We start from the raw sequence: 13723 nt of genomic DNA on the forward strand, positions 1-13723 counted from the left end.
ATTTATATCAATAATTCACAAGACTTTAAATGGTCTCATCTCATTCTTGATATAACGCCTGCACACCTTACTGAACTGTAAATTCCATTTCTATAAACAGAAGATGCTCATAGCAATGTAAATATTATTCTGTCTCATCTCACTGAAATAATACAATATGTGTATTAAATGCCATCCAGATATTAGTTAATTGCAATTACCTTCTGCTATATAATCCTGTATATCCTTTAATCTGGTGAGTTATTGGATTCTACTCACTAGGTTGTGACCAGATAAATAGGACAAATTTTCATTTAAAAGGTTCAGACTGTTATGGTTTTTAGAGCAGGCCTTGGATATTTGCAATAAGAGCAGTTTAAGGACTCTGCCCAATGCACATTTAAGACAAACGTTACTGTAGCTGTTGTATATTAGCTGCCGGCAGTACTACCTTCTCTTAAAAATCAGTAATTCCTAATATCTTGTTCCACAAGACTGTATTGTAAATGTAACCCACATGCATCATTATAGAAATCAGCCAGTTTAGGGTTGTCTGCAAAGGCCATTTGCAGAACATGCACATCCCGTGTTATCTGCACATTCCTGTTCCTGAAGTAGTCGATGCACCCTTATCTGTTCTCGGAGGGTTTTGGTATCATGGCTGCAACGGGAATCTTGACAGCATTTGTCACGCTGACTCTGGCCCTGGTAGCTAATGAATAAAACCGCAACAGTGAGGACTATTCAGAAATGTAGATGAAAGGTGGTTGTTGGGGGTTTTTTAAGAAAAAGAAAACAAAACTCTTGAAGTGTTTTATTTAATTTTTTTTAACAGGGTGAGTACTTGAGATGAAGTAGTGTTGGGGTGGTTTTGTCTTAAGCCAGAGGTTTTCCATTCTTTTTGCAAGATCTCACTAAAGAGATTCAGTAACTATTTAGCCTAATTAAGTGCACTGTCGTCATTTGTTCCTTTAATATAGACTGAAATCCTAGACTTCCATGCATTTATGAAGGATAGATATGTCTTGAAATACAATCTTCCAACACAAGACTGTTCAGGGTTAGCTGCAGTCACTCGGTGAAGGCGATGTATTATCTTTCCCCTGTTGCTTGCAGTGAATGACACCTATCTCTAAATTTACCCCGTGTTTACAATCTTTTGCTTAAACAGCTTAAGGAACTAGCCCACCTGATTTTGTATCCTGTGACTTAGTTTGAAATGCATGCTGAATCAATGGCATGATTATCATAAGTCCAGCAGTCAAGTCGAGGATCACAAGCCAACTTACTATTTAGCAGTCTTGTTTCAAAAGCAGCTTAGAAACAAATTAAATATGGAGAGTGAATTACCATCTTATCCCTGGGGATGATGCTTCTTTTGGGTTAGTTATTAAGGATTATTGCACTTTTACAGGCACTATATTAATCTCATTTCAAATGCCAACATGTCATCTTTGTGGAATCATTTCACCCCTTACAATATTACTTCCAGCAGAGTTAATCAAAAGAGATTGTTTGTTTGTTTCAATCCGTGGGGAAGCAGCATGTGTTTGCTTGGACATTTGCTATGTCTGCTCTTAACGCTGCCCACCTCAGGCCTTCAAAGTCATGAACTGAGTGCCAAAAATTGCAAGATTGGTTTCAGATCATGGTGGGTTTATTTTTTTTTAAAATAAACTTTTTTGGTTCTTGTATTGCCTTCTGGATACTGAGCTTTGAGACGGATTTCATGATGCGTTTTCAGGCATTTTTCAAGCATGCTGAGGGCCATTTGTTTTTAATAGTGATAAACTGGGACAGTGATGCAACCTTTTGATTTCTGCAGCTGGGATTTAAAAAGGACACCAAGCTTCATAAAAAATTGCCAGAGCTGACAAGACTGTCATTTGTGTCCCATGCTTCAGGAGGTTTGGAGCAATACCAATAGTTCAGCAGTGAAGGGAGCATGCCAGCGAAGGGCTAAACACAAGCATTTGGGAGCTCCATCGGTAAGATCCAAGGGCAGCAAAGTCCTAAGAGCTCAAGTGAGGCATTTACATAGCACTTAACCTCCATGTCAAGAGCTGCAGCAGGCCTGAAGTGAAGTATTTGACAATGTGCAGGCAGACTATCCTGCTCTGAGAGCAGGGAGTGTCTCCAGCCATGTGATATGTGTTGGATCGAAGGGAAAGCCCAAGATGATGAATCCTGTATGGGCCTTGTTGCCCTAGGCCATGTCCCATCGGTCACTGATCTCAGCTACGCTCCTCTGGCTCCTTTCAAAGGACGAATCGCTCTTCCCACACTTACAAACTAACAGTGTCAACGCTGAGTTTGGATAGCCAGGTTTGGCCCGGTATTTGGGCCTTTTATTTTATTTTATTGCATTGCATTTTGCTTTATCTATATTTTTTTTAGTTGTTCTGGTTTAGCTTATAGCCTTTTTGGTGGTAGCGTTGGTGGCAGCTTTCACAGCTTGCTTCTCACAGCTTAATTTCACTTTTTCGTACATGGTCTTTGGACTTTTAATCATTTAAATAGTCTCTGTCTCTCTGTGAATATATTGCCTCATTTATAAATGACCTCCTCTGAAAGGTAGGGACAGGTCTGTTGATATCAGTGTGGGGTTTTTTTAAGAATAAAGATTGAGATCTTCATTCCTCCTAAAGAAACAAAACCTGAGAAATTGAATCTGGACCTTAATTTCTATGCTTTTTTAATTGCACAGATTTTATGATGTTCTTCCATTATACAGTTTAGATTCTCTGAAAAGTTTTTAGGTACTTTGGAAGAATTGCTTTCATTGTATTTTTATTAGTATTTAATTCTGTCTAAATCCAATTATTTTTGTGAGTACAACTTAAAAGATAGCAAAAACGGGGCTGGTAAAGATTCTGCCTTAGGTGTTATACTTCTTTGCTTTGAGTTCAGGAGAAACTTCACTACACACAGTATTGAAGCAAGCACACGTCTGTGTGTGTGTGTATACACAGATGTATGGGTTCGGGTGTGGATTTGCAAAAGAAAGTCCTTGCTCATTACTTCATAGCACAGGAAAAAAAGATGCGATAACCATAAAGAGAGAACACTCTTACCTCTGTTGAGTGGTAGCAGAATTGTTGAAGTGTTCCTCTGTAGTTTAGTTATAGTCCTATCTGCCTCTGTTGTTTCCTTGCAGGCAATGAAGGTATGACAGAAAGTAGCAACAGCTCTATTGTCTTGGTCCTGTGGTCCCTGAAGTCAGTGTCAAAACCAAATGTGCTGTCAATGTACTGTTTTTCAGAAGGTTCACTCATTCGCAATAGACCAGTGTCTTGAAATTTTAAGAAAGGCAAAATACTTCATAAGTCACCAAAGAAAATTAATTTGTCCTTTTTGAACCAAGTGTAGAAATGTCCTCCCCGTGGGCAGGCCCACAGACTGAGGCGTCATTGCAAAGGGCCTTTGCCTCGCAGCACCTCCCCAGCCTCCCCGGAGCACACTGGGGGTGAGGCAAAGGGGGGCAAGGTGAGAAACCAGGCCACCATCCCTGTGACATCTTCCAGCTTTACTTTAATACTATTTTATAAATGCAAATAAAACAAGCAAAACAAGTCTTGTTAATGTTGGGAGGGCTCAGTTCCTCTGTTTCTGACTCCTGATGGACTTCCATGGTATAACCAGACCACTATACACAGCAATGCATAGAGGCATTCTGTATTGTCTAATGAGATATGTATATATATATGTATGTATCTCGCTAGATATAGTGACATATTTTATAGATATCACTTGATATTTTGTAGCCTATATGTATAGGCTAAAAGCGCAGTTAGGCTCTCCTTCATTACCAATACCTCCCTGCTGCTGAATGCAGAATGTCCCCGCCTGACTTACAGAGCAGCCATCTTCTCCACAGTATTCCTGTCAGACTTGCCTTTCCGAGGGACTCTGGAGCTTCACTTTAGCCGTTCCGTTTCTGAGATGTTTTGTCTATTTCTTTTGTCTTCCAAGATCAGTGATTCTGATCATCTCACGCCAGTTTGAACCCATGGTGTTGAAGTCAGAAGAGATTGAGTTCAGATCTCGTACAGCCAAGGGGGATCCCGGGGGCTCGACAGGTAGGAAGGAGGGCAAATTCAGGTGCAGATGGGTTACTGCGTGAAACTGGTGTCAGGTGAGAATCGAACCTGGCCACCTCAGGAAGGACTTCAACAGAAATGCGGTGAAGATAAGCTGTGCCCAGAACCGCAGGGTATGTAGCAACATCTCAGGCAGCTCATTGGCACCTTAATCGTATTAGGCAATGGTAAAAATGTGGAGAGTGGTTTAAAGAAACTGGGGCAACTTGGTGTGGCATTATGTGTGCTTCTTGGGGAAGGGGATTCATTACTGTTGATATGCCCTGCAAAATAACACCTATACCATGGTATCCTGCAAAATCTGAATATGGCACCATCCCATCCGATTTCTTAATCCATCCACCTCAGGGTGCCACCACATGTCACAAAGCGCTAACGCTTGTCACTGCCCTGAAGTCACCATAGAGTTTAAACATTTTTCCCTTACAACTCCAGCAAGGACCAAGCCCAGGGACCCAGCGGCCAGCTCCGAGTAGCGGTGTGTGTACCCCGCTTTGGAGAGAGGCCGCAGGACCTTGCCTACCAGAGGCTGTGGAGCCGCTCAGGGTGTTGGACTGCTACAGGTCTGCGCAGTGTGAACCCCCAGATACTCCTGGCCACGGTACAGGTGTGCAGGAGACATGGTGGGGGACCAGCACTGTGCCCAACAGGACTGAGTGACCCCAGCCCCGTCGCCTGGGTGCAACAGAGCTGCGGCTCTGCATGGCTTTTAGGTCTTGGTCCTCTGCGGCTGCAAACGGGACTTGGATTTGAGCACTCACTTTGACTTGCACTGCATCTGGAAACGCCGAACAAGTTGACAGAAGCGGTGCATGCAGTAACATCCTAAAACTAAGGCAATACTCGCTGTATGCAGAATCGCAATTTAAATCGTAGTGTCCACAGGACTGCTCCGTGCTTACAGGACTCTAGCTGAGTCCTGATGATGCCAGTGGTAAAAGCCATGTGAGTGGGTGATGCAGCTGCTTGAGATTTGTTTTCTGCTTTGATTTTAACTGAGTTCCCCTCTATGCAAGTTCTGTAAGGTCTCTGTGCTGGATATAAGTTTACTCACAGTTCTGTGAGCATCACCCTATTGTAATTCCATTGAAAACCACATCAAGTAGAGGTAGCCTTAATTTCTACTCAGTTATTTCCTTCTCTGAAGTAGAAGGAAATTCAGATTCTGAAGTGAATTTCACTGTTTTAATGGACAACAGTAACCACAATGGACCAAACTTTGAGCTAAGTAAATGTAAGTAACTTGGCTCAGCTTGTGGAATTCATGGGACCAAATTCTGCTGTCATACGGCAATCATGCGAGTTTTATGGAGCTTGCTGAGCACTGTGTATCAAAGGGGAAGCTGGTTAACAAAAATGGCATAGCATTACCCGAGTTCAGTTTACTGGGCCAGAACCTCAGTTGCATTAACCCAATTACTTCAATGGAATTACACCCATTTTTGTTCTGGCTGAGCACTTGCCCCACTGAAATTTGTTCAAGGTCTCTGGACCAGTGCTGGAATAATGGCCAGCAGATTTGCTCCTCAACCAGCCCATGTGTTGACTCAGCCCTTGCTCAGGGAAACCACCATTGGCTTCTGTGACAACTAATGTGGAGCCACAGACATGAAGAAGCTTTGACCCACTGGCGGGAGGCATTTACCCTTGAACTTATGAATGAACTGGATGGATAGTGGATAGCAACACAGATGCTTTATTCACAACAGAGGTGGAGTACAAGTTCCTCAACTGGTGTAAACTGGTATAGGAGTGCTGATTTTAGTGGAGTTAATCCAATATGCACACCCTGAGGAGCAAACCCTTTAACCCCAGACTAATCTTTGCCAGTATATCTCTATGCAGATGAACTCCCAAAGCTTTTATCATCATGCCTTTTTTCATGATCATGCCAATGAAACAATTAATGCACCATAATCCTTGCCTGTAAGGAAATATTATACTTTGCAAAGCTATGCAGTATGAGCACATCGTAAAACTGCTTTAGACCACACAGTCTGGAAAAGCCTTATCAGAAACAAGACCAGCAGAGCAGCATTTTATCTGATGCCGATTATACTTTCACTCTGCACTTCAACTGCTGAGATTTTTACATAGGCAGTGAATGATGGTTTACGTTTCTGGTGACTGTGGGCCAAAGCTTCAGCTGATGTGCCTCTAAGTAGCTCCATAGATGTCAGTGCTGATTTACACCAGCTGAAAAACTAGTCCTCTCCCTTTCCATACCGTGTCATGTGCCCTAGTGCAGCTTTATAAATACATGCTGAAGCTGAGTATATATTGAGCTATTCTGATTCAGCACCAGATAATCCTCACTAAAAGAATCAGAGGGTCATTCCTGCCTGCCATCTAGGCTTGCATGCATTTTGGCTTTAACTAAAAGGCATGTTGCAATTTCATTACTTCTGAGTTTAAATATTTACTGGCATCAGCATTAGCTTGCATAGAAAAAAATGGCAAATAAATTCAAATGTGTCATAAATGCTCTCAGTCTAGCGATGGAATCTGTTACTTTAGTTCAAAGGCATTGCAGCAGGCTCAAGTGGATTGTCTAAGCCAAAAGGGTTTTGTAGATTTAAAAGTCATGGCAAATATTTATCTAGGCCCAATTCTGCCGTTCTTCCCCTGAGCATCCCGATCGGCAGGTTGCTCCACTGAAGTCCTCAGGAGTAACTGTGTAATGAGTGCTCAGCACAGATTGCAGAATCAGGCACTGAATGTGTTAGGTTGATGCAATCAGTTTAATTTTAGCCATATGTATCATTGGGGGACACTTAAAAATTATGTACATGTTATCCAAGCTGACAGTCCTTGTAATTCCATAAAACATTGTATAATTTATTCCTGTATGTATTTTTGACATCTCTGGATTGCATATCTTCTACTGAATCTTAAATGCTGGTTTTTTAAAACCCACATTCGAAAGGTCTAGGACATATCATCATGGAGTATGAAAACAAGTCAAGAGTTCTGGCTATTTTTTGCTTTGGTTTTGAGCTTTCCTTTGGTTTGTGTTTTGTCTTCGGCTGTAGTACTCCCGGTATTTTAGAAATGGCTCAATTCAATTCAAGTTGCTTCCTGTCTTCTGAAAAAAAAAGCAAAATACAACTAAGGTAATCCTGGCAAACTCAGTGGATGTTTGCTCTTTTTCATTGTCTTAGTTTTTTAACCTAGCCATGTTGGGAGTAGTCTAGTACTTTTATAGTCTCTTGCCCACCATTTCTGGCTGTTGTAGCAAATACTATATTTTCCTTTTTTTTTTTTTTTTCTTTTTTGTGTGTGTGTGTGTTTGTGCGTGCGCATGTATAATTAACCAAAATATCAGGAAAATTTATATATGCTTTCTTCTGGTTCCTGGAAATAGAGCAACATAATGACCTTATGGTCTTCCAGCAAAAGTCAGATTTAATTTCTGCATTGCAGTGCAACTTAATTAGCTATTGGAATTAGATTACAGTTTACTAAATGGCCCTTTACCTTGCATTCTAACTTTTATTTTACTATTAAAGTAGCCTTTCTTTTCTCATGTGTGCAAATATCATATCAATAAGCATTGCAATTCCACAAGGTGTCTTTGTTCTGAACAAGCATGTTATTCTTGTAAAGTTTTAAGTATAAGTTAAGATGTTTTGTACAGACCAAGGTAACTGTTAAAATGTCAAGCAATTACTGAAATGTTGTATAGTTATAAAAGTTTGATTTCTTTTGCTTTATATGTATAAAATTGTATCTTGCCTGTTTTGCTTTGTATTTCCAACGTGTTGCACAATTATGCGTTTTGTTTACATTTGTTCCTTCAGAAAAAAAGAAATAACAGTAATACTTTATGTACAAACATTTTAAATGTACTTTTTTTGTTTTTAAACACAATGTCTCTGTATAAATAATATTGGTTGAACTGGTACATTTGTGTCTCTCATAGAGGGATTAATTATACTGCCAGTGCATTGAATTATTTAAAAAAAAAAAAAGTAAAATAAAATTTTTATGAAAATGTAACCCATTTTATCACTATAAATTATTCTGTCTTCTGCTATTTTCTCATTCCCCTCCCAGGATACAATAAGTATGGTACTGTTTATGGGAGAGCTGTCATTGGTTTTAATTTTTAATCGATGTGTTTGTGTCATTGTGGAGACTTAAAATTACTTGATGTTAGAAAATAACGCAGTGCTGATACCAGCTGGGAGGTGACAGGATCAATAGCGTGTTGTCCCCAGCCCTGAGGGGCCTCAGCTGCAAGCCTAAATCCTGGCTGTCCCAAAACTGGACAGTCTGGGACTCAACCACGGGAGGTGGTCGAGTCCCCATCCCTGGAGGTATTTAAAAGAAGGATAGATGAGGTGCTTAGGGACATGGTTTAGTGGTGGGATGGCAGGGTTAGGTTAATGGTTGGACTTGATGATCTTAAAGGTCTTTTCCAACCTGGACAATTCTATGATTCTATGATTCTAAAACCAACTGCAAGAGCAAAGGACCCAGGTTTCAAAGGCAGGATTTTTTTGCCTGCTTGCAGACAAGCGGCCCAAGGCTCCAGCGTGACTGCAGCAGTGTGGTTTGGCTGCTGACCCCCGCCTCCGCATAGGGGTGCGTTTTTCCCCCGAGGCTTCCCAGGATGACAAAGCTAGGAATGCCAGCTTTTATATCATCATTGCAGAAATAACTCTAAGAGCCAGTGCCAAGAATACCAGCTCAAAAGAGATGTAAAAAGCTCTCAAGAGATGCTGAGCAGCATGTGATGTGGCTGCCCAGTGCAGGGCTGAGTGCTCGGTGCTGCTGAGCTCAGTGCAAGCCAGGTCAAGCTGCCTGCCGGGGAGGGACGGACCCCAGCGCTCCCGACACAAAGTCTTTCTCAGGCCACGCTCTTTGCTGTACGGCTCCTCACACTTACGGTCTTGCTTCAAACCTTTTCATCTCAGCCCGGGGAGCTGAGCAGTGTGGAGGTGCTGCAGGCAGGCGCCACAGGAGGAAGCTGGTGGGGATGTCTTACCCCAGACAGCCTCAGGGAGCAGGGGGTTGAGCCCAGAATACAGGCGGTGTTGCAGAAGGATGCCTTGAGAGGCATAGCAGTAGGTGTTAGTCTGGATCTGAGGCTGAGCATTTATTGTAATGTCCTGCTTAAAACAAAGGGCCAGGCTGTGCTATCCTCCAGCTTCTCTGCACCACTCTGATCACATGAAGTGGCTTAAAGCTGTCCAGGTTACAGTTCTTCCAGTGTTCCTCATCCTGCTTCTGTGAATAGTTACCTGTAAAGCAGGTCCTACAGCCCCAGTCCTTCTCAGCCATAGGTCACTTCAGAAGAAAATCTGGAGTGGTGAATTCGGAGCTGACTTTGTATGGCACATGCCCATTTTGTGCTCAAGGAGCCAGAAAGCATCCTCTCTGAACACCTCAGAGAGCAATGTCTCTGGGGTCAGAGGGACGGGGGGACAGGCAGGGCTGATGTTACGTGTGCCGTTCATTCCCCAAGTCCTTAGCATCCTCTGGGTGTGCCCAGAAACCAGCTTGAAGCTTGACTTCAGATAGGCAGCTCATGTCATTCCCTGCATGTGTAACCTTGTAATCGGCTGTGAAGTGTTCTGTGATCCCAGCTATGAATGATGAATGGCTCCACATAAACCTGTTCTGAACCGCACTGTTAGTGCCACTGCACAATGCAGAAAAAAGCCCTCTGGAAAAAAAAAAAAAGATAATTATTCATGTAGCCACTACGTGGGATTCCCACAGTAGCAGGAGATGCCAGCCTGCTGGCTAGAGGGAGAAGAGGTGGCTCCTCCAAACATGGCAATGAGGAGGGGAATAGAAGATGGCGTTTGGATGCTCATTTTCATACACAATTTCACATCATCCTCAGGCAAGGTACTGTGTGCCATTTTCCCCAGCCAAGGAGATGTTTTCTCTGCATCCCTGGTTGTGTGGGGCTGAGGCAGCGGAGCAGGGTGTTGGTAAGAGCTTTACACAAGGTTCAAGGGACAGATGGAAGCCCTACGCTTTCTCAGCCAGCTGAGATGGTTTAGCTGCATGACTCCCTCAGGAGTGAATTTGGCCCAAGCTGATGCAGAGTACAGGAATTTTGGTTGCCAGCAAGAAAGGCGTAGAGGTTTTGAAGACTTATTTTTGTCTGCAAAGTCTGGCTGGAGCTTCCCATGGCCTGTGGAGCGAAGGAGTAGGAAGCGTAGCCTGAGTCCTGTCACTAAAAGGCTGAGACTCTCTTCAGCCGCTCCAACATGGTCCAAAAAGAAAGCACTGCAGTATCGGCTCCACGGAATAGGGAAGGATTTCACTTACCAGCTGTATTTCAAAGTGAATTTAGATATCCTTTTATCCCTGTGATTGAAAAAGGCACATGTGCATGGGGGGTTTCGGGGAGGGTGTCGTCTCCCCCCATACTGTGTCCACGCAGTTGGAAAGATTATAACCAATGTAAATGTGTTAAGCACGCAAACCGCCTGTGACACTAATGTTAAACAGAAGTTCATGGTCATATGAGCTACAGAAAAGTCCCTGTTGGTACTTTTAGGCATATATGGAGACAGGCCTTCTGAAAATTAGATGTGTTCTCCTCGCTTTTGGGAATCTGTACACCTATGGGCACGTGAAAACGGCAAAACACAAGGGATGAGTTAGTAGGTTAGACCCCAGGAACTGGACTGCAGATGAAAAGATTCTACCTGACAGTGCTGGCCTTCCAAGGTCAGAAATATTTAGCAAATTTGGGCAATAACCTTTAGGATCAGTTTTCCTTCAAGCTACATGTCATTCATCCATGAAACCCACTTTGGAGGTGTTCTCAGCTGCCTCCTGGTTGTTTCTCACACACAGGTTTGTCCACTGCCCTGGGCACCTCGTGTGTTTTGCTGGCCTGGGCGGTGTTTTGTAGCTGCTGGCATGCAGCTGCCTGCACATGTGGCTGCTGGTTATTGTAGGATTGTGTAAGATTTGCTCAAGAGTTTACATTTTTGAAAGGAAAATCTGAGTGAAAATGTAAAAAAAAAAAAAACCCAGCAGCCACCACTCCCCATTTTCCAGCCAGCTCCAGGCAGAGAGGGCTCATTCACCCTTTTGGCTGGGGGGCACTGTGCGAAATGTGTGTGGCTGGACATAAGGAAGCCACATGAAAAACGCTCCATTTTCTGCTTTCTAAGAGAACTGACTCTTGCTGCCTGGGTGCCAGGGTACCAGCTTCCCTCTGCCCTGCCACCCTCGGCGAAACCTCAGCGCCAGCTGCTCTCCTGCAGCACGCTGACTCTGATCTGCTGCAGGAACGAAGCCCCCGAGTGTTTGCTGCATTTGAAGGGCAATTCCCACCGTCAGCAGGGGCTGCTGGAAAACTCCACATGCCCCAAGCACCCCTCAGTGCTGACCCTCGGCTTTGGCCAGCACCAGGAGCCCTGTTTAACTCTCCATTCCAAGGAATTTCAGCCTCACAGTGGTGTAACAGAGAGCACGTTCTGCAGCGCTTTTTTCTTTTTCTAGTTTTTTTTTTTTTTTGGCAACTGTACATTCGCTGCCTATCAAGCAGGAACTAAATAAAAAGGCTGTTATTGTGCTTCGAGCCATCAATTTAAGAGCAATCACCTATGCGTTCAGGATGTGCTGGCAGGGAATTATCTGCAATGAGAAGCCGCTTGCCAATCAGTGTTGTAAAAGCCCGCTGGCTTTAGCTGTACCTAGAATTGGATGCAACTCATTCAGTTAAGTGTGGCACTCAGATCTCGAATGCCCTCTGTGGTTCGGGAGCTGATTAGACAAGGGGAGTCTCCTCCAGATGGGTGTCCAGGGCATCCCTGGTGCCCCAGCCACCTGCCCAATGCTGCTGAAGCCCTGAGCCAGAGCTGCTGCTCACAACTGTCATCCTGCCACAGCCCACCTGGCTCCACGGAGCCGCAACAAGAGGCAGAGGAGTTGCCGTGGGAGAGCACAAAGGCTGTAAAACCCTGACTGGGACAGGATGTGTCAGCGGAACAACATGCCTGGGAAGCTCTGACATTGGCATTGAGGAACCATAGGGTATCATGAAGGAAATGCTTTCATGTGAAATGTTCCACAGCCAAGATGACATGATGTCTCCATCTTGGACCAAGCTGCGTCGGTGAGCCTCCACCAGCCCCAGGCAGAGAGATGAGTTTCTCTCTAAGGGCTCCTATGACTGAAGGTCGCTTGGGTGTCCAGAAACTGGATGCAGACATTTTGGCAGCAGGCTCTTTTCCACACTCCTCAAATAAATCCCTTCCTGGCTCCACAGAGCTGGTGTTGGTTCAAGGACAGACCCATATTCTCCAGGCTTCCCCAACGTGACGGTGATGAGGGACTGGCCTCGCAGACCAGCTAATTAGGTCTGTTCCAGGCGGGAAAGGCCTCCTGCGCTGCTCAGCTCAGCGGGTTGCTGCCTCCTTCGGCAGCACTGTCCTTGTCACCGGTGGCACTGGGGACATGCAGCCGCCCCACAGGGTCCATGGTTATCCTGGCAGCCGCTGCCCCACTGAAGGAATGGGCTTCTTCAGCCAGTAAGTGCAGACTTGAACCAGGACTTACCAGGTGAAGTTTAGCAGCCTGTTGGTATGCAGGGGGTTAAAGTAGATGACCACAGTGACTAAAAAATCGATCCATTTATTAATCAGGTCACCTGCCCTCACCATGGTGTCTTCTGGAAAGAGATAGAGCCTGAGCCTAAATCCAGGTTATTTCACACTGACTTAACATGTCAAATCCCAGGGTAAGTGAAATCAGATTCAGGCCTTCAGATTTGTAACACCAGCATGAAAAACAATGGAGCTGCATCGACTACGCAGGGTTTACACAGGCGTAACTATGATTTCGCTGTCAAAACTGGCATCTCCTGCAGTGAACACTGGACTCTCTAGGCCTACAGAAATGTCACCTCCATGTCTCAAGGAGGCATTTCAATCTCAATCATCTCTGAATCAATCAATGAAAACAGCACATCTATTTCAATAACGAAGCTCCATAGGCCAGCACACAGAACGCCCGGCGTCTGGCACCGGGTCCACCAAGGTGCTGCCAGCCCATGGCTCAGACCCCAGCTCTCTAATCGCCTCCACCAGCCTTATCAGCCCCCCAAAGTTGCTGTTTGTGTGCGATTCCAGGAGGGTAATTTATTACCCTGAAGAGCCCGACTCTTCTCTCCCATCTATCTATATCTCTGTGTTACGTTGTTTATGTTAGCATAATCATTTCTCACAGAGAATGTCAATAAATGCTGGAGACAAAAGCAACACCAACACCAACACCAACAAAAAGCCCAACTGCTAAATAATTCCTAGAATGAGTTGTCAGAAACCTTTTATTTACTGATTCCGCGCATTTCATTTATTCCTGGCAGCGGGCCAACCTTTCTGACAGTTAAGATTTATTGATTTAATTGCCTAGGGTAACCATGCAATAAAATCATCTCAAAGATAAATTTTCATGGCACTGTGCAGCACTGAAGTAATTTTTCAAGTGCTATGGCTATATTTCTGCAGGTTACAGGTGCAAAATTTGCTTAAAGCAGAAATGTCTCATTATTGTAACCCCACCGCATCAGTGGTGAAACTCCTGTGAAACTCCTTTCTTCTTTTCTTTTTCACCCTCTCCTTTCTCTCCCTTTCTTTCTTTATCTCTTCTCCCCCTCCCCCCTCCTC

The sequence above is a fragment of the Egretta garzetta genome, unplaced genomic scaffold (assembly GCF_000687185.1).
Source record: "Egretta garzetta isolate BGI_Z169 unplaced genomic scaffold, ASM68718v1 scaffold53, whole genome shotgun sequence".
NCBI classification, from domain to species: Eukaryota; Metazoa; Chordata; class Aves; order Pelecaniformes; family Ardeidae; genus Egretta; species Egretta garzetta.